The following is a 27061-nucleotide window of genomic DNA, read 5'->3' on the forward strand; positions in this document are numbered from 1 at the left end:
AGAAATATGTGACTGCTGTTACGGGTTTCTAATCATCACAGGAATCTGAATAGATGTAATCCATACAATGTTATTCAAAAGCAATGGAATTTGGTTCTTTAGTCAAATCAGCCCTTTGCTGGGAAAAGTAAATTTCCATCAGGCCTTTGGAAATCACAGACACAGACTATCTTAGAGAACTTCTGGTAGACTAGGAACCAAAAAGTTAGAGCTCCTTGACTATACCAACTCCCGTTTTACAGATGGGGAAAATGAAGCCAGAGGGAGCAAGTGACTTGTCCAAGGTCACACAGGGAGTTGGTGGCAGATCTAGGACTAGAAACAGGTCTCCCAACCCAGGTCCTGGATCCTTTCTTCAGCACTTGGACCCCCTGCCAGTTGTTAAGCTGGAAAGCAGAAGTACATAGAACCAGCCTCAGCTTTCTAGACCCACTAATGCTTCTACAGATCCAGACTAAAATAGAATGGGGGTGACTGCTCGTCACACCTGCTATAGAATTCAAGTTATGTCAAGTAATGTAAAATTCAGCTGACAAGTGACCAAGGCTCTGCCCTCCAGATGACTCATCTTGGCAGTAGAACGGGCCCCAGCCAAGGTCACAGTGACATCCCCAAGCCTGCCTGTGCTGTTTTCCCCCATCTCATGTTTAGCTAGAAAATGCAAAGCCCAGTCCTTTTGTGAAACGAGACAGGTAGATATCACTAGGGGCCCCCTGGCTCTGGCTGGGTTCATTGGGAATCCTGGGAAGGAGAAGCTACACAGGGCAGGGCTTCTAACTGAAGGGTCTCTGGCAGTGAAGAGAGGGAGGTGATGCATTTTCAGTTCAGGCTGGACCCTATTTACTGTTGAAATTATGACACCATGATTTGTTTGTCTTTTTCTTTTTTTCTCCCTGGGGGGGCAGGGCAGGTGATGGAAATGTCATTTCTTTGTCATTGAAAGTTAAACTTCCTTTGGCTAAAGCGCTGGGGACTGTGTTATAGAACACATGTACTTTGGCCCCAGTGTGCTCACAAGACTGTCAGTCGTTAGGTCCTAACTCTGACTTTACAGAAGCTTGTGTTTCTTCTACGGCAAAAATCCGAGGAAAGCAGAAGCTTTGAAAAGACACGCAAATTTAAATTCGGGGCTCCCAAGTAAAACTTCCCGATAAACCTTCCTTGGTTAATTGCACAGTATACAGGCAGCAGTCCTCATTCTTTCAATCATTTCTCATTTAGTGGTGCCGCTAGAGGTCCAGGCTCTGGGCTAGGACCTGGGGATGAGCCAGGGAGTGAGTGAGCAAACAGATGAATGAACACGTGGCATGCCCCCCCCACCCCGCCGTCGCTGTCTAGGGGCCACTTCCATCCTACCTTTCTCATTCTCCTAGTGACACTTGCAATTATTAAATGTCTGCTTCCCTGTTAGACTGTAGACCCATGCACGACTGCGAAGATTGTTTCTGTCTTATTTATCCCTCTGAGCCCTGCCCCTGGCTCAGCCCCAGGCACATCTGTATTTGTTCAATGGAGGATGGTTGTTTGGATGGAAGGATGGGTTGGCAAATAAATGAGCAAGTGAGAGAGAGTGGGTTTCACCAGATGTATTTTTTCATTTCCTTACCTATTTATTTTTAGGTATATTTTCACTTTCCTGCATTCATTTATTTATAGCTTGCCTTATTCTGGAAAGGATTTAGGGACTCTTCATCAGAGGTGAAAGTTTTAATTTTGGGCCCCAAAGCTAACATTTCAGAATGTGTCCCCATATCCTTCGTTCATCATAATTCAGAGTTGGATAACATTTTCTGAACACCTGCCCCAGGCAAGATGGGTCCTATAGAGGGATCAAAAAGCATGATTATTGCCCTCTAGATGCTTTGAGTGTAGTGGCATAAGAGGTACATGCCCGGGTGACAACAGTTCTGGGAGAATGAAGGGATTTATCCAAGGGACACTAATGTGGTGGAAGCAAAGGAGAAGCAAGAGCATTTGCTGTCACGTCCTGTTCTTTGTTTATCCCCCGCAGTGCTGGTCATTCAGCAGTTGCTCGATACTTTTCAAAGAGATTTTATTGACATATAGAGAAATTAGGTGCCACTTGGCACAAGGATTTATTTTCTTAGTGTCCATGCAAACCAACTACTTCAGTTGCCCATTTCGCTGGAAGGCAGTGCGCAGAAACGAACATACTTTGGGAATTCTTTTGACTCCTTTTATTGTAAACCGTAATACACACCAATCCATTTGTTAGGCTGTGGACTGGGTGCTGGATGATGCTAAAGAGATGACAGCCCAGTGCAGACAAGTAAACAGGGGATCATAATACAGTATAACGAGTAGTGACGGAGGTCTACACCTATGGTGTTTTGGGAACAAAGATGAGGGCTGCTTAACATGGGCCAGGGGCTTCAAGGAAGCTTCTCCAAAAGCCAGTGGGACTTAGCCAAGAGAAGAAGGAGGTGAAAAGGATGTTCCAGAAAGACAGACCCCTCTGAACAATGACGCAGGGACATAAAAGGGCACAACATGTTTGGGAAACTGTGAGTCACTCTGTTTCGCGGTGGCATGGAAGGCATGGAGGGGTGAGGGGTTTACAGAGACATTCCAAGGTGAAGCCAGAGAAGGAGGCATGTGCTAGGTCATGAATGGTGTGATGAGCTGTGCTGAGGAGTTCAGGTTTTATTTCAAGGCAGTAAGGCAGCAGACACTGCAGGATTTTGAAGCAGGAGAGTGACATGATCATTCTCGAAAAATCTTGAGTATGAGGCAGAGTGGATGGAGAAGGAAAAGGCTGGTGGCAGGGAGGTCAGTTAGGAGGCTGTGATTCTGCAGCCTGGATTAAGGCAGGGACAGGGAGAACAGTGAGGACAGATGGATTCAACGCCATTGCAGACGTATCTGTGAAAACCAGAAACCGCTCAAGAGAGAAGCCAGCACGGGGCTTTCTGGTTTTCAATGTAAACTGCTCTCATCGACCTGCATTTCATCAGCCTCTGCTGCTGGAATCCAATTCATTTCATACGATTTTGGAACACTCTCATATTGGCAGAGGAAAACTTTATAAGCAAATCGAACTCTTTTCCTTATACGTTCATCCATCTAAAGTGAACCCTTTCACCTCAAGCTTTCAGCAGGAAGATTTTTCTCTGAATTTTCTTAATCCGCGGGGATAAAGGAATGGCAATTCTGCAGCTCAAGTCTATTCCAAATTGCTCCTTAAAAGTGCCCGGGCTCCTGGTGGTTGACAATGCTTTTCATCGCCCCCCCTGCATACTGGATCTGATCTGGGGGGTTTTAACACGTTCAGTGGCCAAGGCACACCTCCAACCCAGCACATCAGGGCCTCTGGGGTTGGAGCGTGGGCATCAGCATCTGTTAAAACTCCCCAGGTGAGTCCAGGGTGCAGGCAAGGTTGAGAACCACTGAAGGAGAGGAACTGTGCTAACTGACCCAGTAACTACGCGGAATCTACTTCCTACACCTCTTGGGAGAGGTGCACTGAGGCCAGGAAAGGGGCATCTTAGTACTATGACTACATGAAAGTGTTATTTTATGAAAAATTTCCTAAGGAACAAGAGGATAGAAACGTAAACTGAGTTACCTGAAAGCAAGGTGAGAAGAGATTTGGAGGTCCCACGGTTCATTCCTCTGCCCCAAGGTTGCCTGTATGCATTGAAACAATCTATCTCAGGTAGATTCCCTTCCATCCTAATCTGGAGGCAATCCCAGGACGCCTGCAGCCCTCACCACTGCTGCACGCTCACCCTGCCTCAGTGAGCCTGGGGCTTCTCAGCTTTTCCCACCAAGTGTCTCTAATGGCAGAAGAAAAGAAGGACCCTGTGAGGAAATCAAAAATCTCTTCCTCTACCTGTAGGGGAGGAAAAATAATTTTCCCTCTACCCTACTCAGTTCTTAGTTGAGACACCCCATAATGAAAGACAACAACAAGAGAAAAACAAACAGAAGTTTACGAACACGTATACCTCATGTATACATGGGAGATACCAAGCAAAACTGAGTAACTCACGGAGGGGGCCTAAGCCACTTGTTTATATACCATGTTCAGTTAAAGACAAAAGAAAGATGTTGGGGGAGGAGGCCAGTTATGGGAGGCTACCAGAATAAACAGGGTAAACAAGGATGAAGTATAATTTGCAGATTTAAGTCAATGCATTCTCTTTTTTTTTTTTTTTTTTTAACATCTTTATTGGGGTATAATTGCTTTACAATGGTGTGTTAGTTTCTGCTTTATAACAAAGTGAATCAGTCATACATAAACATATGTTCCCATATGTCTTCCCTGTTGCGTCTCCCTCCCTCCCACCCTCCCCATCCCACCCCTCCAGGCTGTCACAAAGCACCGAGCCAATATCCCTGTGCCATGCGGCTGCTTCCCACTAGCTATCTACCTTACTGCGTTTGTTACTATGTATATGCCCATGACTCTCTCTCGCCCTGTCACATCTCACCCTTCCCCCTCCCCATAACCTCAAGTCCGTTCTCTAAGAGGTCTGCGTCTTTATTCCTGCTTTACCCCTAGGTTCTTCATGACATTTTTTTCTTAAATTCCATATATATGTGTTAGCATACGGTATTTGTCTTTTTCTTTCTGACTTACTTCAATGCATTCTCTTTTGATGAGGGTTTCTTGTGATTCAGTCAAACTCCTCTTCCTGGTACAGACAAGGAGACACTCTTACAAATGAAGATTTCCTTTATAAATGTACAAGTGCTTTACAAAAAGGAACTGGCTGCCGAATGCACACCGGTGTGTGCCCTTTCTTGACGGCAGAGACCAGAGAGAGTTTTCTCACAAGTTACCAAACCAAGCACTCAAGACATTGAACAAGGTAAAATGAAAACCTCATCAGACCAGTGGTCTTCCTCCTTGTGACAAAGGACACACAAAGACAAAGATTAAAAAAACAAAAACAAAAAACCAGTGACCATCTCTGGGAGGAAAAGGATCAATAAACCAAGAGTAGTCTTTCAAATTTCCCAAGAGCTGCTGAGTCCAAGAAGCTAGCCCCACAAATATTTTCTCCTGTTAATCTAATTTTACAAAAGAGACAAACTCTTACCATTCTCCTTTCCAACAGATCCTGCAGGGAGAGATCTGGGAGACTGACTTGGTGAGAATTCTCGTCTTCTGCTGGCTTTTATTGGCTTCCCAGGATCTCCTAACTGCAGCAGCCTTGGCGTGAGTAATTGCATCCCATCCTCATCGCCAACTGTTAGGAAGAAATTTTCCTCTACCCTCTTAGGTTCTTCTGGCTGGTCTAAGAGTTAATTTGACATAAGGCATATTAACAGGAGAAAATCAGACCAAAGTTTAATAACATGTATACACGGGAGAGACCCAGGAAAACTGAATAACTCATCAAAATGGCTGAAACTCTCACCTTAAAGACAAAAGAAGATGTTGGCGGTAGTGGTTTGGGACTTCAAAGGGGTTGGGGAGGCAACTGACATGGAGATGCAGAAGCAAATTTGTGTAAACTAATGTTTGCTGGGCCATCCAGAGACAATGGGACACAGAGAAGAATTTTAACAAACAGACATTCCTAGGCTTCTCCTTGTCTACACACCTAGTCATATTATAGATATCTATGGTGACAGCTCCCTTTCTGGAACAGGTCCACTATCTACATTCTTTAGGTAGCTAGGAGGAGGGTCAAAGTTTTTTCCTGAGTCTTTTGCACCTTGATTTTTTTCAGCTGACATTATCTGCATGCCAAAGAGACATTTTGGGGTGGCAAGTTTTGCTCCCTTACACCAACTAGGGGCAATTCTGTCCCCAAGGGGATGTTTGGCAATGTCTAGAGATACTTTCGGTTATCACAACTGGGAGCGAAGTGCTACTGGAATCTAGTCCATAGAGGTCAAGGATGCTGCTAAACATCCTGCAATGCACAGGACAGTCCAGAGAACAAAGTGTTACCTGGTCCAAATGTTAGTGGAATTGAGGTTGAGGAAGAACCCTGAAATAAGGGGAAAGAAAAGACTCTTTGGTGGAGAAGGGAATCTCTGCCAGTGCCTTCAGTCTGCACTGTGTTGGGAGTCAGGAGACCCAGGTTCCATGCAAAGGATAATGCTGAAGATGATGGTGATGACAATGACAATGACAATGGTGATTTCGTTTGTCCACATGGTAGTTGACAGTGGAGGATCACATTCATCTCCTTTATTCCCCGCCACTGTGGAAGAGGAAACTGCGGCCCAGAGAAAATAAGTGATTTCTTCAATATCTGTTTCAAGGTGTAGTGTGTTTCTTGGTTTTTCTTTTCCTCCTTCTTCTGGGATGCCAGTATCTGACTACCTCCCCAACTGCCTATGTTGGGAGAACTCCCTAATGTATAAGTGTGGAAGTTGAAGAGTTATAAGTTATAACTGTGGAAGCTGAAGAGAGCAGATGCTAGCATTCCCAGTCTTTCTTGAGAATAGGGTGTGAGCCAGTCAGCCTCACCCATCTTTGAATCAGGAATCAGTGACCACAGTGAAGCAGGGGCAGAGGTAAATTCTTTCTTGCAGTGGTGGTGATGGAAGTGGTGGTAATGGTGGTGGTGGTGATGGTTCTGATGGTGGTGATCATGGTGATGGTGGTGGAGGTGGTGATGGTGGTGTTGGTGGTGATGGTGGTGGAGGTGGTGATGGCGCTGGTGATGGTGGTGGAGGTGGTGATGGTGGTGGGGGTGGTGATGGCACTGGTGGTGGTGGTTGTGGTGATGGTGGTGGTGGTAGAGGTGGTGATGGTGGTGGTGGTGGTGGTAAAGGTGGTAGTGGTGGTGGTGGTGGAGGTGGTGGTGATGGTGGTGGTGGTGGTGATGGTAGTAGTGGTGGAGGTGGTGATGGCAGTGGTGGTGGTGGTGGTGGTGACGGTGATGGTGGTGGAGGTGGTGATGTCAGTGGTGGTGGTGGTGATAGTGGTGGTGGTAGACGTGGTGATGGTGGTGGTGGTGGTGATGGTGGTGGTGGTAGAGGTGGTGGTGTTGGAGGTGGTGGTGATGGTGATGGTGGTGGTGATGGTAGTGGTGGTAGAGGTGGTGGTGGTGGTGGTGGTGGTGGAGGTGGTGATGTCAGTGGTGGTGGTGGTGATGGTGATGGTGGTAGAGGTGGTGATGGTGGTGGTGGTGGTGATGGTAGTGGTGGTAGAGGTGGTGGTGGTGGTGGTGGAGGTACTGATGGCAGTGGTGGTGGTGGTGATGGTGGTGGTGGTGGAGGTGGTGCTGGTGGTGCTGGTGATTGTGGTGATGGCGGTGGAGGTGGTGCTGGTGGTGCTGGTATGGTGGTGGAGGTGGAATTTGGTGTCCAAGGCCACTGATACTATGGGTGTCTGCTGAGCTGCCTGGGTCAGGCAGTGGAGAAGGCACCAGCTCCTCTCCAGGCTGGTTTGGTGCCTATGGTTCCAGCAATGGATCTGGCTGTATAGTAACCTTGTGTTTCCATTTGTTTTCCCGTTACTCTGGGAATGCTGTGTGCTATGTGATACTCTTTCACAACATTCCTTCTTGGCTTCAATCAGCCAGAATCAGTTTTTTTGCCTACAGTGAAGAATCCTGACTGATACACTCTGTGTAATGACCTTGAGCTGGTCCAAGTTTGTTTTTACTTAGTGCTCAGCTCTCCATAGAGCTCAAACATGAATCTAATGGGACCTACACAGGGAGCCAAATCAGAATCTCAGATGCTGCTCAGAATGGCTCATCTCCTCCAAGATCCAGGCCTTGCCACTCACTCAAGGTGGCGTGTCTGGCTCCTTCTTCCCTTAGGTTGAGTGCTCTCCCTGGGGCTCCTTAGCTCCCACTGCCCTTAGCCTTACCTTCGGCCACTGCTCCCCAGTTGGCCAGGAGACCCAGGCATGTGTAAATTGCACTGTGAATACAACTTGAACGTCTTTCCCAGAAACCATTTTAGCCCCCATATCACCTATCATTTCTAAACTTCTCCATCTTGGGCTGGGACCCATTATGACACGTGAATTTGCTGCTGAGGGCATGCAATCCAGGCAACCCATCCCGGGCCACCGCTCACTAGAGGCCAGCAGCCTGTGGATGGAGAGGGGACCAGAAAGGGCTCTCTGCCAAGGTGCTAGGGCTCCTTTTCAGCATCCCACACCCAGGAGAGTCAGCAAAGAAGGAATCTGACGGCTCTGAGGAGCAGTGATCAATCCTTGGAGCCTTCCAGCCACCTATCAGTGAGCCTGTGAGGCACGTGGTCCATTTGTTCTCTAGAGCAGGTGGTATCATGTTTCTTGTGGGCACGGAGGCCTGGCATGCAGCCACGGGCCGTGGAGGCAGTGTGACACCAAATCCTTCCCTTGTGACACCCAGGTGGTGAAGACAGAACAGGAAAGACAGGCTCCTGTGACTCAGGAGGGGCCCAAGGATACTGTCTAAAGGAAGGTGAATCTCTTTATTTCTGTCACACAGACAGCCATGAAGTCTAAGGCCAGAAAGGGCAAAGCAAAGTTGGCAGGGGCTTAGTTTACATGCTGTGGGAGGTGGAGAGTGCAGGGGAGACCAGTAGTGCAGACGGGTAGGGGGGCCCTGCCCCAGGAGTGGAAGCCTAGGATCCTCTTGGCACCTGCTCCTGGCATCCCCTCCCTGAGAGGCCCCATTCCAGCCTGCGGTGCAGGCTTCCTTCCCTTCCGAAGTTTCCCCTGAAGCTAGTTTTCTTCCCTTCCTTCAGTCGTGGGTTCTGCCATGTCACATTGAGATAACCAGAAATGGCTTTCCTATCCTTCCCAGAAGGGCCGATGCAATGCTATGGAATGGCTTTGGTATCTTTGGGATGCAGAAATTTTAAATATTTACATGGTCCAATCTATTAATGTCTTCTTTTACTGTAAGTGCCTTCGCGTCAGGCTAAGAGAAGCTTTCTTTCCCTGCCTTAAGATTATTAACAATTTCAATGTTATTTCCAGTAATGTTTTATTTCTCTCTTGCAACCATTTGGAAGTAATATTTGTCCAAAGAGTGAGGTAGGGATGGAATGTTATGTTTTTCCTAAACAGCCATTGGCTCCAGGGCTGCTGGGTGAACTTATCCTTTCTTCAGTCACTTGAAATGTCACCTTTGTAACAAAAAGAACATTCTTATGTATTCTTGACATTATTATTTTGCTCCATTGATTTGTTTTTGCTTTTAGGGTCATTTGGTTTGGGAAGATTTGTGAAGTCAAAGCCAACACAACTAATGTGATGCATTGGGAGTCTTTGCAAGGCTTGACAAAAGAAAATTCACCAGCTGTCGCCATTGTGACTGGGGCACGGCTTGGGTGTCCTCCCCTGTCCGTTGACAGTTGGCCAGCAAGCTTGAAGAGCAATGACAAAAATGTTAGACAAAGGGTCAGAGGAGGCCAGGGCTAGAAGGACATTTAGAAATCATCTTCTGGTGCAAGGGTTTTCCTTCCCAGCCATGGGAACAGAGGCCCAGAGAGGATAAGCAAGACCCCACATGTAGGGACTGGTAGACCTTGGATGGGAATTCAGGGCTCCATTCATAAGCTACTTGTCCTGGACAGCTCCCGTAGCCTTTCCTGCCTTCCTGCCCACTGCCTCTACTCGAATGCTCACCTTTTCATCTCTCACCTGGCCAATGACTTTTGCATCAGCCTTCCTCTCTCTGCTCTCCATTTCCTCTGTCTGACTGAGGGAACATCTCTAGGTGGGGATCATGTCATTCCTCTTTTGAAAATCCTGGGTCAGTGGCTCCTCACTGAAGTTAAACAGAGCCTGATACTTAAGATTTCTACACTCTGGCACCCAACAAAATAATCTCTTGTTTTCCTCTGCTGTAAACTGTAAGCTCCAACAAGATAGGACTCCTTGTCACGTCCTGTATATTCCTCCATGAACCCCTAATTGCCCTTCCTCTTCCCAGATGGCCTCCTAAACCATATCCACCCTTCAAAACCTGGTCCAAAGGTTAACAAAATTGTCCACATTCCAGGAAGGCTAAGTGAGTTGTCCAAATTTTTCTTCTTCTGTGATGCCCAAGGCTGAAGATGTCTCTCCTTCCCCCAGGTGCTTCTCAGGTGAGTAATGCTCTCTGCCTCACTGTCCAGTTATTTCCTAACCTGTGTGCTCCATGGGGACAGAGATGGTGGCTTTCACATCTGCATCTTCTGGTACCTCGCATAGTAGGTGCTAAGTGATCCATGGCGCTACTAAATAACACAGGACAAAAAGATAAGTGAAAGATTTCCCTCCCTGCCAATCTCAGAGCCTTTACTGGTTCCCATGAGTGAGGATGGAATACATTCCTAGATTACTCAATGACTGGATAAGCTCACTAAAGCGCTGCAGATGATTTTGGGGGAATTATGAAAGGAGCTGGCATACCGAAATGGCAAATGCAGTCCTATTTTCAAAAAGAGGGTGAAGATATCCTCTGAAATCTATTGATATAAAAGTTTGAATTCCATTTGGACAAAGTTGTAGACTGTATTGTAAAAGGGCTGGGTTATGGAAATTCAGCACAGGTTTCTGAAGAATTTGTAATCATGCTAACATTTACACTGTCACATCAGTTACCTCATTTAATTTTCACAACTCTTTGAAGAAGAGTTTGCATTATTATCATACTCATTTCGTAGATGAGAAAACTGAGATTCAGAAAGGTTACGTAATTTGCCCCAAACTGTGCAACTAACAAGTAGGATTTGAATCCAGGACCTTCTCTTTCCAAAGTTGGTGCTTCTTTCATTACCTCATGCTGCCTTTGACATGGGCCTAGCAGAGGACTTGGCACACAGTGAGTATTTGATTTTAGGTCTCCTCATTCTGGGTCCAAAATGTGATATGCCAAAGTTAATTTACCCATGGACTGCATCAGTGGAAGAATTCTTCCTGGATCACGGAAGGACCAGTCCCCTGTTGGTCCAAGCCGAGCTGCCCAAGCCTGGAACATGGGGCTCAGAGGAGCCAGGCAGGCAGAGTAAGAGTCCCGTCCGCCATCTTCTGCTGCCTTGAATGGGTAACGGTGGGTACCTCATATTGGTGGTTCCAGCGATACAATGAGATAAAGTAGAGGAAGCAATTAGCACAGAGTCTGTCACTTACGATCTGCTCAACAAATGCTGGTTTCCTCGCCTCTGGGCTCCAGACATAAGGGAAACTTGCCAAAGCGGAAGATGTTCACACTGAGAGAGGAGCATCTCAGGACACTGGTACTTGAAGAGCATCACCCAGACATGGTGGGTCTGGAGAGTGTTTGGAGCCCACAGCGCCAGAGCTGTGAAACAGGGGCCTCCACCTCCCCGGAATCCAGCAGCTCCTTCCAAAGCCTCCTGGGACCTGAAGGCTTCCTGGAACCCACTTTTCTCCTGGGCACTGGCATGGTTTTTCTCTGGGCAATGCGAGGAAAAATAACAGAGGTCTGGAAGCAAATCATTTGTGATTATTGATTTAATAATATTAATAAAACTCTGTAAGTTAAAAAATTGGCATCCGATAGGGCAGGCTCTCTCCTACTCTTGTTTATACACACTTCATGTATGCTTATGTGTTTGGGAGGTTTTACCTTGAGACATAAAAATCTGGGGCTAGCTCTCCAGGGCTCAAACTGGCAGGACTGAGAGGCCCTGCACCCGTTCTCCATGTGGACCCTTTGCTCTATTCGGAGCCACCGGGAGGCCCACTTCTCACCAAGTCCTCTTGCAAGCACCAGGTCACCTGAGGACTGGGGGAGAAAATGCAGGAGAATCAGCCCCCAGCCCCTCCTCCATCTTGGTGAGCCCACTCTGAGCATACGTCACATTGCAAGACAAACGATGTAGGCAGAACATCACATGTGCTCTCCTTCTGCTGACACCACCACTTCTTGCTAATCCCCAGAATACAGAATGGAATACATTCCATCCTCAAGAGATACAGCCATTGCCTCTTCAGTAAGGAGAGGCTTTCAGCCCAAGAGCTGCATCTGGGGAGCCCTGTTAGCTGCCCAACTTAGCAGACACCAATCTCCATAATGTCACATGAGTCCTCCCCAGCCTGTCCTTAATACACACTCACGCATACCCATCCCATTAAACTGTGTTTGGTGTCTTTCAGATAACAGGGCTTCTTGCGCTACACAGCTAATACTCTTACTGCCAAACTTAATTATCTCAGTAACTCAAGCTCACATTAAAAGCAAGAGATGGGTCCACTTTATCCTCATCATGAATTAGTAATCTTTCCCTCTGGAGATGGCTTCCCCGAAAATGCTCACCGAAGGTATCTGCACTGAATTAACTGTCTTTGTCTTAGGTTCCTGCCTGACTGCCGGGAGTGTTGTGAGCTTCTGTTTAAAGTAGATGAGATCATGCACCTTCCTCCTTCCTTCCTTCCCTCTCAGTTCAAGTTGGGTCCCTGGCAATGGAAACTATGTATCCCACACAAGTGCCTCCTGGAAATGAAGAGGCAGCTATGATAGGAGAAAAGAGCACTGGGCTTTTTTGAGAGTCGACTCCGCCACTGACAGCTGTGTGACTCAGGTAATTCACACTCTCTCGGAACCTCAATTCTTCATCTGCAAAATGGGAAGCCCTCTCTACCTCATCATGTTGTTCTGGGTATCAGAAGAGGAGAAAAAGCCACAAAAGTGCTTCAAAAACTACAAACTCTTATAAAATGTTATTCATTTCTGTTAAATGATCTCTGGATCGTAAGCAGACTGCCTGAGAACACCGCATAGGTGCTGAGAGCTACCAGGTTTCTACCTAAAACACTGGAAAAAAGTCCTATCCCTCAGCAACTGTGAGTCCTGGAAGAGCAAAAAGAATCTGTCTATTAGCAAAATAAGAGTAAAGAAAATAACAAAATTAATAAGCGTAATGATCCTGATAATAGCTGATATTCTGAGCGCTTTCTGTGGAGCAGGCATCATCCCAAGCATGTCATAGATGTTTAACTTGTGCATTCCCCTATTGTGCTCTGCTGGACCTGGCTGGTACAGGCTTGGGAGGGCGATTGTTAAATATCCAGGAATTTTCTGAGCGATTGTTAAACCATTCATAAGTGAAAACCGACCATGGTGAGAGTATTTACCCCAGAGAAATTGGCAAGTGTTACAAACTAGGACTTTTTGTTTATTTATTAATTGAACCAATTTACCAGGATTTATATATTTTCCATCTTTTACAGCTGGGAAATAGAGGTCCAGAGAGATTAGATGAAGATAATATAATAATCCTTTGATGTTGAAATGTTCCCCAGAGGTGGCTGCTTTCCCCCTTTCTTCTTCTAAATCTCCCATTTACTTTTTTTAGTTTTCATCCATAATTATTTCATTAGAAATAACAACAACAATAAAAACCCATTTCTCAGATTTCCTGTGGGCCAGACACTTGGCTAGGAGCGTTGGATCTTTGGATACCTGGCTTCTCCCTCTACCGTTAATGGGAAGAAAAACATATGAACAGGTGGTTCTCGATCCTGGCTGCACATCTGAATCACCCGCCTTTGTGTCACCAGGAAAAATGTTCTTCCTCCTGAGAAGAGCTCGCTCAAATTATGGAAAGGCCACACCAGGGAAAGGAATGGTTGGGCCACATGATTTGTTCAGTTTATAAAGCTTTCAGAATTACCTGTCAGAAAGGTACCTGAGGAGTCCTGGAAAGTTCTGTGAAAACTGAAGCCCAGAGAGGTAGTGACACATAGCAGATTAGCGCCAGAGTCAAGGGATGATTCCCAGCGAGGGCTCCGCCCATCCCTCCTGATGCCCCTCCTCCCGCACAGCCCAGGGTCCTGCGGCCATCCGTCCTGAGCCCCACTCCACTGTACACCCACCTTTCCCTCCGTTTTCTCTCCCTTCCCTCTTTCATTTCTCAAATATTTAATGACCACAGGGCATAGGTCGTGGCACTGAACTGGTGCTCAGTATATACTGGTTTTGGATGGATAGATGAGTGAATGGCTGCATTCCTCACAATTTGGGGCTCTGGGGGCTACAGGAATGAATGAGACGTGGTCTCAGCCTCAAGATGCTCAGAGTCTAGGGCCTAGCTGGAGGCACGGCAGGGTGGAGGAGAAAGCGTGCCATTGCACAAGAATAAACATGCATCAGAAACCTGGATCTGCATGGAATGTGGGCAAAGGATTTGACTAGCATGAGCCTCAGCTTCCTCACCTGAAAATTGAAGGTATTAAGGCCCTCACCATGTGGTGGTGCTGAGATTTAAATGACATCATGTATAAAGTCATCTAGGAAGTCTCCCAGCACATAGTAGGGAGTAATATTATTATTCATGCCTTAGACCAAGAGTTGGAAAGCAAAAGTGCCAAGAAGACAGAGGTCTAAAGCCAAAGATTTCAAGGAGAAATCTAAATCATTCCTGGTGACATCCTTTGCAGCATTTCTTCCTGCTTTGCCAAGTCTGCTCCTAGCCCGGACATGCCAGAGCTGGACAGCCAAAGGCAAGTTCACTGCTCTGCTGTTAGAAATGGCTCAGAGATGCTCAGATATTCCTACATACCCAGAGACTCCTGGCCCAGACTTAGCTAGTAAATCTCTCCACAGCACTCCCTTGCATATTTCCTCACTCAAAGCAGATTCTCAGCAAATGTTTGTTAGACAAAATTATCTTTTAAGTAAATACACACACAGACACACACTCTCTTCATCCTCATTTCCCTTCCAAGAACACATGCCTCTAAAATGAAAATGCCCAGTTTAACGCATAATAATTGCTGGGTTTCCTTTGGGTAATTTTCAGCTGCTAGAGTGGTTAAGAGGGTATTTGCCAGTGGACTGCCCCCCAACACACACACACACACACATACACACACACACACACACACACACACAATTCTTTATTACTGTACTTTGGTTTTGTTGTTGTTACTATTTGTTTGTTTGTTTATTGCCACTACTATAACACTAACCACAATTTGTAAATACATATTTATGTGTTTATAGTGTGCTTTCTACTATTAGATTGTAAACTTCTCAAGGGCAGAGGTGTTGTCTGCTTTATTCACCAATGAATCTCCAGGCTGTCCACAGAGCCTGACGCTTGGAAGCAGGTAAGAGATGGGTGAATGGGTGAACGGAATGGATGGGTGAAAGGATGAGTGGGTGAATGGGTGAATGGAATGGATGGGTGAAAGGATGAGTGGGTGAATGGGTGAATGGAATGGATGGGTGAAAGGATGAGCGGGTGATCAGCCTCAGTGAGTTTAGAAGTGGACGGTGCATTTCCTGAGCTTTGTTCTGAGCTGCGTAGATGGCCTGGTCTCCAGAGGGCCAGGCTAGGTTCCAGCTGACCATGGACCGGTGTGAGGCACTGGCCTCCAATGTGGCTGCCCAGCCCAGGGGCTGCGGGAGATGATGTACTAGGGTATGAGAGGAAAATATTAGGACTTCTTTCTGCATTTATTTTTACCTGAATGAAAAGAAAGAAGGAAAGAAATTCTAGGTTTTCTGATGTAGCCAGTGTATTGAGTGGACTAATCTCAATAGGGACAAGGAGAAACAGCTTCATTTTTCTTCCACAGCTGCCTTCAAACATGTCTTTTTCAATCTCCTTTCCCATCCTTGATAACAGCTCAGACAGAAACATTAACTTTTTGGTTACTTTCAATTCTATGAACGATCTCCTGTTCAGGTATTAAAAAGTTCAGGCCAGTCTAAATTAAAACTCACATCCAGTTAAAGGATTGTTCTCTCCCCTGTCTCAGGCCTAACTCGTGGTTTGAGGACCTATAATAGGAAATGCGGAAGGGGGTTGCTCTTTCACTCCTCCAGGGCGTGGGGGGGGAGCATCAGAGGAAGAGGGGCAAGGTCCTGCATTATGGTTTATGCTGCTTTAATCTGGCTGCCGTTGCCTTCTGTGATGGCTTATCACAGAATATTGAATAGAGTTCTCTGCGCTACACAGTAGGACCTTGTTGTCTGTCCATTCTATGTATAATAGTTTGCCTCTGCCAATCCCAAACTCCCAATCCTTCTCTTCCCGCCTCAACTTGACAACCACAAGTCTGTTCTCTATGTCTGTGAGTCTGTTTCTGTTTCATTGATAAGTCCATTTGTGTCATATTTTAGATTCCATGCATAAGCAATATCACATGGTATTTGTCTCTCCCTCCAACTTACTTTGCTTAGTGTGATAATCTCTAGATCCATCCATGTAGCTGCAAATGGCATTATTTCATTCTTTTTTATGGCTGAGTAGTATTCCTATATATATATATATATATATATATATCACATCTTCTTTATCCTAGAATGGAGGGGTCTTTATTCCACATTCTCTTTGTGTGTATAATTGGTAAACAAACAAACAAAACGTGATGGGAAGGGATACTCAAACTTTTTTTACTGATAGATGCTCTTTCAAAAAAAGCTTGGGGAAACTGCTGGTCTCAAGAGATGTTGCAAAAAGATAATTTGTGACACAAAGAACTAGATTTGGCAAAAAATATTTTTGAAAACATAAAACTCTGTTTCATGAATTAACTGATGATTTAATGCCACAGACTTGTAACCATGGCATGAGAATCTTTACAATTAGAAATATAGGGGGAAAGCGGCTGGGGTGGGGGTGTGGTGGTGGTGTGATGAATTGAGAGATTGGGATTGACATATATACACTTATATGTATAAAATGGATAACTAATAAGAACCTGCTGTATAAAAAATAAATAAATTAAATTAAAAAAAGAAATACATACACACGCACATATATATGAGCATGTGTGTGTGTGTGTGTGTATATATAAATGAAGAAAGCAAAAGGGACTGGCTTTGACATCTGATGAATAGTTCCCAATAAATGCTCACTCCATTGAAAGTGATATGATTTCTAAATATCTCCAAAGTTAATGTAAAAGGCATTTTCGTCTTGCTTAAGATTTCAGGTAACTAGACCAAGCAGATTTTGGACACCAACTTATGTATACTTGATTTAGCTTATAAATATCTGGACTAAATAGATGCTCCCTGGTGGGAAGCAAAGTAGAAAACATCAACGATCAAGCCAACTGAGAAGTCCTTCTCAGCAAGGATGTGCTATGCAGTTGTCAGCTGGGGAGAGTTGCCCCAAGGTAGCAGACCAAGGCAAATGTCTTGGTAAGTCAGAGTACAAACACAGGCATTAAAATGTTTAAAGACAACACAACTTTTGTCCTAGAAATGTCTATCATACAAAATATTGTGAATTAAGTGTTACAGTCTAAATGAAAGGATTTTGAAAGGTAGAACATTTATCTTTTTACCACCTGCCCCTAGCAGAGGACCTGGTGCGATGCAACTTCCTATCTGTGGATGAACCAAATACATGAACGATACTCCAGGAAGGCACACACCCCAGCTTGAGCAATGTCTTCCGTGCAGATTGTGGAAGATCAGACCATTTCAGTTACATCTATCCTGACAAACATTTAACCTGATCTCGAAAATCAAAAATGGTGACATTTGCAGCTTCCTAAAGCTCAAATAAACCATTGACATTTCCGTAGACAGAAGCCAAACCACAGGGAACTTATTTCCAATTTAGTCTCTCTAGCTTCAGCAAGAGCATTAATTCCACTTGCTGACGGGAAGTGCCAAGAAGACATTTTTAATCAGCAGGATCACATAACTCGAACCGGGTTAATGTGTGAAATGTCTGATGTTTATTTTATCCGTGATTTGCATTGAGTTAAAACTTTGCTGCCAGAGACCTGGGCCAAGCAGCCTTCTTTCACAGCTGTTTCTCTACAAAGCAATTTCACAAAGACAGGATGTTGTCCTAAAAAAGCGTCTTTTGCTTCTCTGCTGGACAGGCCAGCAGCTGGCTGGGTGTCACAAACAAACCAGAAAAGTATGTTCAGGGATGCCAGCTCACTGGGGAAGCTGGGTCTACAGCTTCAAAGGCAGAGCAGCAGTGAATTGCAGTGGTAGTAAATAATGCGGGGAGGTTGTCGATTTCATAGAAGGCCCAGGAAAGTAAAGGCTGGAAATAGTAAGGGTCCTAGAGGGCGTGAGTGCCTGACTCTGGTTAGGGAGACAGAGGAACACAAAGTCAGCCCGGAGTGGAGACTGGTCTTTAACGGGTCTCACAGAGGTGCGGAAACAACTGAGCACAGACAACAGATTTGTTTCCCAGATCTGAAAAATCCCATTTGACTTAGTTGTGCTAAGAAACATCAGGAATATGGTACTTGTCGTGGTAACAGTAACAGAAGATATTTATTGAGCCTTCACTCCCAGGCGCTGTACTAAGTGCTTTTCGTGCCTTTTCCCATTTGATGTCTGAGACTCTGAGATGAAAAGCTTCATAACTCTCAAATATAGGTGAGGAAACTGAGACTCAGAGGTAGGAAGTAACTCACCCCAAATCCATAGTGAGGGCATGAAAGTTAGCATGTGAATCTAGTTTACTAGCTTGAAAGCATGTTCTCTAAACTATGACTTTTTTCAATTCCCAAATTAAAACAAAGAAACAAACAAAAAACAGAAAAAAAAAAAAACAACCCAGCAACACTGCAGTACAGAAGGGAAAGGATGGCCTTTACAATTAAATGTTTCTGGGTCAACTGGATATTCATTTAGGAAAAAGAAGTATTTTAACCCCTACCTCTAACCACACACAGAAATCAATCCCAATTGAGTTATAGATCAATAAAGCTTTAGAAGAAAACACAGGAGGATATCTTCATGCCCTTGGAGTAGGTAACAATCCCTTACACAGGGCAAAAGAATCACTAATCATAAATAATAAAATTGATAAATTGGATTACTGTGGTCCCTCAGTATCCATGGGGGACTGGCCCCCGAACTCACCATAGATGCCAAAATCTGCATATGCTGAAGTCCCACAGGCAGCCCTCCACATCCTTGGATTCTGCTTCCCAGGATTCAGTCATCCATGGATTGTAAACATAGTACTACCTGTATATGTATTGAAAAAACATCTGCATGTAAGTGGACCCACGTAGTTCAAACCCGAGTTGTTCTAGGGTCAATTGCATATTAAAATTAAGAAACTCTGCTCATGAAAAGACACTACTGAGAAAGTAAAAATGCAACCCACAGAGTGGAAGAAGATATTTGTAATACATGTAGAACTAGTGTCCAAAATATATAAAGAACTTCTGTAACTCAATAAGAAAAAGACAGAAAGCTCAGAAGAAAATAGGCAAAAGACTTGAATAGACACTTCACAAAAGAGAATATCCAAATGGCCAGTAAGCTTATGAAAAGAATGACTTAAGTTATTAGTCATCAGGAAAATGCAGATTAAAATTAACATGAAATCTGAGAACACACCCATCAGAATGACCAAATTTTAAAAGATGGGAAATACCTAGTATTGGCAAGGATGTGGAGCAACCAGAACTCTCATAAGCTGCCAGTAAATTCAATTGGCACAAGAACTTTGGAAAACAGTTTGGTAGTATCTACTATAGCTGAATATATACATATTTTATATATAACTTCACTCCTACTATAGATCTAACAGAAATGTGTATACATGTTCACCAAAAGGCATGCACAAGAGTATTCATAGCAATGTTATTCATAGCAGGTGAAAACCGAAAACCACCCAAATGCCCATAACAATAGAATGGGGGAATAAGTGACAGTATATTCGCAACATAACGATGGGAATATATGAACTACTGCCACAGGCAACAGTATAGGGATCAATCCTACAAATGTGGTTTTGAATGACAGCAGCCAAACAGTATATTCTGCCTGTTTCCTTTATTTTTAAAATTTTTATTGGAGTGGAGTTGATTTGCAATGTTTCCGTTATTAAAAGTAAGAAAACAGACAAAATTCTTCTATGCTATAAGTCAGGTTAGTGGTTACCTGGAGAAGGGTGTAGGAACTGGATTGGGTACCAAGGGGGCTGGACTTCTCAGTTCTCAGGTGTGGTGATATTCTATTCATCGATGTGCTGGCTGCAAAGGTGTATTCACTTGGTGAAAATTTACTGGGCTGTGCACTTAACGTATCAGCTGGCTATTGCCGTAACAAACCACCCCCACACCCAGTGGCAGGCAGTACGTATTTATTTCCTACTGGCTTGCTGTGGGTAGAGCTCTGGGTTGGGCTGGGCTGGCCTTGGCTCTAAGCTGCAGGATGAGGGCAGGGCCGCTCCACATGTCTCTCTTCCTCCATTAACTGGCAGCTCTCCGAGGCATGTTCTTTTAAGGTGAAAGCCAGGATGAAGGGGGGTGAAAGAAAATACACGGGTCTCTTAAGGTCTAGGCTGGGAACTAGCTGTCCTTTGCTGCCCACGTTTCATTGGCCAAAGCATGTCACGTGGCCAAACCCAACGGCAGTGGGGAAATTGGCTCGTCTCATGAAAGTCAAGGTGAGGAGTGAATATTTAGTGAATAACAATCTCATTCAGGAGGTTTATCATAGGTGCAGTTTTCTGTGGGAATTTCATATTTCCCAAACAAAATTCTTTTACGGAAATGAAAAAAGATGTAGGAACAGCTATGCTCCTCTGTCCTCACCCCTCACTCCTCTAGGCCCTTAATGGGGAAGGGATGTGCTTATGAAAATTCTCCATATGAGCACAGGGAAGAAAGAAAGGAAGGACATGCACTTCCCTAGCACACAATGCACTTCCTGTCTGCTGACCCAGAGGAAAACGTCTCCATGGGCAGCCCCCCCAGCCAGTTCAATCCTTCCTGTGGATGCAGCTCAAGGGATGGCTCTCAAGGACCACCCAGCTTCCCCATTCCCTGCTCCTCGCCTGCAATGGCCCCTCTTATAGTCAAATTGCTTAACAAAGGCAGACCTTTTCCAACCAGAAGGAGAGAGGTGAATATTTATTTATTTATTATTTTTAACAGGAGAAAATCAAACAAAAGTTTAATAACATGTATACATGGGAGAGACCCAGGAGAACTGAGTAGCTCACCAAATGGCTGAATCTCTCACCTTAAATATCGTCTTCAGCTAAAGATAAAAGAGGATATTGGGAAACTAGAGAGTATAACAACAAAGAAGCAGACTCTCAGACACAGAGAAGAAACCAGTGGCCACTAGTGGGGAGAGGGAAGGGGGGAGGGGCGATATAGGGGCAGGGGGTTGGTACCTAGAGGTACAAACCACTAGGTACAAAATAACCTACAAGGATACATTGTACAATAGAGGGAATATAGTCAACATTCTATAATAACCATAAATGGAGTGTAACCTTTTAAAAATGTGAATTACCACATTGTATACCTGCAATTATACAACACTGTACAGCAACTATATGCCAATGAAAAAAAACCAGCTGTTGGGGGTAGTGGCTTAGGACCTCAAAGGGGAGGAAGGCAATTCGTGTAGAGATGGAAAAGTAAATATTTAGTAAACAAATGTTTGTGGGGGGCACTGCAGAGACAATGGTACCCAGAGTGGACTCTAATGTCTAGGCCCCGCTGAGCTTCCCTCACCATACCTAGCCCATATTCTTTGCAGAGATCTCTGGTGATAAGGAGCTGAATATTTAAATGGCTCAAGATTTCTGCGAGAGTGATGAAACCTTTTTCTCTATTAACCCACAGTTCTGAAATAGTCTCTCTTTTTCCTAGCAGAGGCAGCAGGCTCTAAAAGCAAGCAATAAATTACCATCAGGGTGACATCCCCAGTTCCCTGATCTTCCTGATCGGTGTAACTGACACAGTGATGGGGAGACATAGCCTTTGGTGAGGTCTGGTTCCCACTGCAATGAGATTGTGGGAAGTTTGAGGACAGCTGTCTCCCCTGCCCCATCTGCCGGCCTGACAAAACCTATGGTCCGTAAGCCTCACCATCTCCCCCACCCCATGCCCTTACCCTCACCCAGTACTAAAAACTAGAGCTTTTCACGTTGCCCCCAAGAGAAGAAAAAGTGTGTGGGATTCTATTCCTTCTCTGAAGGTAGGTAACATCTGAATGTCCACAGCGACACAGCTTCTCGCATATAAATTCCATCTCTCGACTCAGGCTGCTTTGGTGTCAAATCCTGGCTCTATTACATACTTGCCGTGTGGCCTTGGGCAAGTAATTCAGCCACTCTAACCCTCAGTTTCTCCATCTGTTAAAAAAAAAAGGTAGGGATTTGTTTAATGGACCTTCATTGATAGACCTACTATGTGTCAGGCAGGGTGCTAGGCTCTAGGGATACAATGGTAAATGAGATAGACATGGCCCCTGCCATCATGGAGTTTACATGTCGGGGAGGTAGAATAAAAAATCAAATTTATAGCAACATAATCACCATCACACCCGTAAGTGTTAGGAAGGAAAGAAACCATGAGCTGAGATGGAGAATAACAGGGGATTCAAGGAGGGTCTCACCAAGAGGCGACACTTAAGCTGGACCTCAGAGGAAGAGGAGTCAACAAGAGCAAGCAGGGCTTGCCAGGTAAAGAGCATACACGCAAAGCCTCGGTGGCCAGAAAGAGCTCGGTGCTACCAAGAAACTCGAAGGAGACCACTGGGGCTGGGCGAGGGGAGGATGGCATCCGGTGAGGCTAGACAGATAGCAGGAGTCCTATCCTGCAGGACTTGGTAGTCAGGAAGGAATTTGGATTGTATTCTAAGTCTGAGGACACTCACTGAAGTGTCAAGATGATCGCGCTGGCCACTGTGGAGATGGAGTGGGGGTCGTGTGGTGCTTAAGAATGGAAGTGAAGAGACCAGGCAGGAGGCTGCTGCAGGAGTCCCAGGAGACGCGGTGATGGCAGTGGCGATGGGGAGAAGTAGACAGAGTTGAGTATCCTCGGGGGGTGGAATCCCCAGGACTTGTGGGTGGAGTGGGGTTGGGGTGTGTGTATATGTGTGTGTGTTGGTAGGGTCACTCACTGGTTGCCTGAGCCAGTGAGTGAAAGTGGGTACCACTTACTGATATGGGGGAGGACTGATGGAGAGAACAATTGGGGCGATCAAGATTTCTAACTGAGTGTGTATGTTTTGAGATATTGGTAAGACAGCCAAATGAGGATGTAATGACTGTGGCAGATTGAGCTCCGCAGAGGTCCGATCTGGAGATCAAACGTGGGAGCCAGCAACTTATAAGTAAATATAAGCTTACTTACCATCTTAGACCATTGGGATGCTATACTAAGAGTACCTTAGACTGGGTGGCTTAAACAGCAAACACTTATTTTTCACCCTTCTGGAGCCTGAGATGTCCAAGATCAAGGCACCAGCAGGTTCGGTAACTAGTGAGGACCCACTTCCTGGATCATAGATGGCTGTCTTCTCACTGTGTCCTCGCATGGTGGAAGGGGCAGGAAGGCTCTCTGGGGTCCCTTTCACAAAGGCACTAATTCCATTCATGAAGGCTCCACTCTCATGATCTAAGCACCCCTCAAAGGCCCTATCACATTGGGGGTTAGGATTTCAATATATGAATTGGGGGAGGGGTAGTCACAAACATTCAATCTATAACATTTATGCATATAGTGCTTTAGTAGAGAGGTGGCTTAGGGAGAGAGGGAGGGGAGTGGTCTTTAGCAGTGGCTAGAAGGTCACCAACATTTAGAGTAGGGAAGACAAGAGGGGTCATCAAAGGACCCTGCCAAGGATGACCAATAAGGCGAAAGGAAGACCAGGAGAGAAAGGGGTCACAGAAAGGGGACGTTTCAAGAAGGTGGGATCCAGTGTTGCCGAGATGAGGATGGAAGCACCAAGATGCATTGATAAGTGAAGAGCGAGACACAGAACACTCTGTATAGTTTATTATACTTTGTTTTTTAGAAAGATGTGTGTGGGAGGGAGAAGGTTTTAGCTGATCTGCAGGTTTACCTGTAGAATAGCTCTGGAAGAACCTGGTAACAATGGCTACCCCCAGAGCAGAGAACTGGCATGGGGTGAGCTAGAAGGAGACTTTTCACTGTGGATTATACGTTTTGGTCGCTTTTATGTTTTTGTGTTATGTGACTATATTACTACTCAAAACTACAATGAAAAAGAATGAAAAGTACCCTACTTCACAGAGCTGCTGTGAGATTAGGAATACATTCCTGATGTGCTTGGGATGAGGATTGAACGAGACAATGCATGGGAACTGCTCAGCTCAGCCCTCAGCCCTGGGCGCATTGAGGACTGATTCTGCTTCCACGGGAAACAACAGAATGAGCCTCGGCTTCTGTGTTTGGTCCCCAGGACCACCGTGACAAAGCATCGCAAACTGGGTTGCTTCAAACGACAAGAATATATTCTCCCCCAGTTCTGGAGGCCAGCAGCCTGAAATCGAGCTGTCAGCGGGGCTGTTCTCCCGCTGAAGGCTCTAGGGAAGACTCCTTCCTGCCTCATCCAGCGTAGGTGGTGGCGTCCCTCTCCGGCACACTCGTCTTGCAGCTGCATCTCCCCACTGCTCCACCATCACTGGCCGTCTTCCCTGCATGCCTGTCTCCACGTGGCCTTCTTATAAGGACATCATGGGATTTAGGCCCCAGTCTAATTCAGTATGACCTCACCTTAATTAAGGATATCTGCAAAGAGCCAATTTTCAAATAAGGTCACGTTCACAGGTACTGTGTGGACATGAATTATTTTTTTGGGGGGGGGGCAGTCAGGGTGCTATTCAACCCAGCATAGTCTGGCGGGTCCGATTCTCACAACCACAAACTTATCTCTGCCCCGGGTCCAGTCACCTCTCTCCCCGGGCAGTGTCTGATTCCCATCTGTAAAATCAAAGGGAGCGCGGCGGCATCCTGAAACGCCCTCCAGCCCCGGAACCCTCTTAAGAACAGCAAGAACAGGACTGAGGGCCTGTTGTCTCAGGTGAGCGGGGTGTCTGTGGCTGTCCCTGCAGATGCCCTCGGGACACCAAGCCATTGGTGAAGATTTCTGAAGTGATGGGTTCCCAGGCTGCTGGCTGTGGAGGGCTTGGGGATCTGGTTGCAAACTTGGGCTTTAGTGAGGCTTGAACTCTGGCTGGGTCACAGCTATAAGGATTCCAACAAGCAAACCCAGTCCTGCCCACCGCCTTTGCCACCTAATGCCTGGACACATGCGCACTCACATTCACGCTGAAAAGAGGAGTCGGAACAAACCGGGTTTGGCACGGTGGATTCCAAGGGACATCTGCGGTCGTGACCTAAGCCGATGTGCGCTGTGAGTCTGATTGCGGGAGCTGCCAGGTGGGCGGGGCTGGGAGCGCAAGGGGAGGAGCTTTGGGTGGGAATCTGGGGAGAACGTGCACCATGGTGTCCCCGGCGGTTCAGCCGCGTTTCGTGTGGGTAACCGGGTTGCAGTTAAAACAACAACAACACTAGCCTCCATTTACACAGAACTTGCCTCCTCACAAAAGGCTTTTACATCTGTTACTTGGTTCGATTTGATTTGATTCTCAAGAGTCGTGAGTGGGCGGGAACTTGGATCTCAGCTTACAGATGAGGTCATAGAAGCCCAGAGGGGTGACGGACTTGCCCAAAACAGCACTCACTCCTCAGGCCTTTCTAGCTGTTGGTTTGTGTCCACCACATCTGGGCTCTTCCCCCGTGCCCCTTCCGGGGAGGCTTATCGTGGACGGCGGTCTTGAGAATCACCAGCCAATCCTCCACAGCCTCCAGCCCCCAGAGTCACCCATCAAAATGTGAGGGTGATAGTTTTTCATATTGACAACTTGTATCCTCATTCTCGTTAAGTGTGGGTACCTACATTGTTATAGCGTGTTGCTATTTTTAATGATTTATAACATAGAATCTAAATAAAGACAGAACGCTTACTATGCAAATACTGGTTCAAGATAAGCCCGGAAGACCCCCTTCCAGGGCTTAAGCCACTCCTGATGACCTCCTGGAAAGACTACTGGGCTGTCCTGACACACAGGAGACACACTGTGGAAGGCAGGTGCTGATTCTTTCTGCTGAGGGAGGCTGCCTGTGGGGGAACACGGACTTCAGAAAACAGCCTCACTGCTCCAAGATGAGCCTAAGCGAGGGGTCCTGCTGAGGACACTGCCCTGGGGGAGACCCTGCCTTGGGTGGGGCAGGGATCGGTTAGACTCCACTGCAGGGCTGGTTTCCATAGAGGGAGGAGGTTTGGGATTTGGCCAATTGGGGCTTCCTTTTGGTTATGATTTAAACAGAGAACATGAATCAGTTAGTCTTGGGGGAGTGGTATTTTATAGTTATAGGAGGGATGGGCACTGAGTCTGATCATTCTTGGGCTGCAACTAAAATTGCACAGTCTCGCCTCTGTGGCGTTCAGGCCTCGGACGGCAGCTCAGCCACAAGAAATCACAGGATGGAGAACACCTGGATGTCAGGGCAAGGCGTGAAAGGAAGGAAACAGCTCGAGAGCTGTGGACTCTCCCACAGCTCATACGGGGAGATTGAACTATGTGGGAGCCGGAAACATGTCTGTCCATGACACCATTTGTCCCTGGCATCCACCAAGGTGCCTGGCAGAGAGTGGGTATCCATGAGGTGAGTAGGATGAGAGAGGCAGGGAGGGGTGAGCATCAGGGCATAGCACAGGCCTCTTGCTATGCAGGCCATTGCTTAGGGATCTGTATTACCATTCTGAGCTTGACAACCAGCAGGGAGAGCACGGGGATAGAGGATATATGACGAACCGGGAGGCCAAGAACAAGGCCAAACAGTGTGAGCAGATGTTTCAGGAAGAGGGAAAAGACGGGGCAAATATGAGAGGATGGGGACTTCAGAGTGGGGGGTCCACTTTCCCAAGTCAAGGTGCTGGCCTGTCCTGGGCCTGGCTGTCGTTGTTGGTGACTCGGGCAGTGGAAGAAAAAGTAACCAGGAATGTCTTGCCCCCAGATCTTCTCCCTGCAAACCCTCGACATGGGCTCTAAGTGTCAGATTTCCCTACCTTTTCTGGTGGAGCCCTGTGGGTGGAGTGAAGGGGAAGCTGGGAGAGACGAGAAGGTTGACACTCACCCTCCCAGAAGAAGGGAAACAGCAGCCACGTGCAACTGAGGTCAGAGAAATCTCGGCAGCCTCAGCTCAGGCAATGTTTTATTGAGCATTTACTATGTGCCGGGCACTATCTCTCTACTTATACTGTCACATTTACTCCTTACTCACCTAAGAGGCAGGGACTATTATTACCTCTAGTTTACAGATGATGAAACTGATGACATTAATTACCTTGTCCAAGGTCATCCAATAATAAGTGGTGGCCCCAAGATACTTTTTATGATATGTTCT

General features: G+C 46.0%; 1 long non-coding RNA gene across 1 annotated transcript; it reads right to left on the reverse strand.

The window, feature by feature from the left end:
* Positions 1 to 8516: 8516 nt before the first annotated feature.
* On the reverse strand, positions 8517 to 19917 carry LOC141278572 (uncharacterized). The gene is made up of 3 exons (XR_012331447.1): positions 19764 to 19917; positions 18732 to 18839; positions 8517 to 11666 (listed from the first exon to the last, which is right to left on the reverse strand). It is a non-coding gene; the product is annotated as an uncharacterized lncRNA (long non-coding RNA).
* Positions 19918 to 27061: the final 7144 nt, after the last annotated feature.

This window comes from Tursiops truncatus, chromosome 4, assembly GCF_011762595.2.
Source record: "Tursiops truncatus isolate mTurTru1 chromosome 4, mTurTru1.mat.Y, whole genome shotgun sequence".
Classification (NCBI taxonomy): Eukaryota; Metazoa; Chordata; class Mammalia; order Artiodactyla; family Delphinidae; genus Tursiops; species Tursiops truncatus.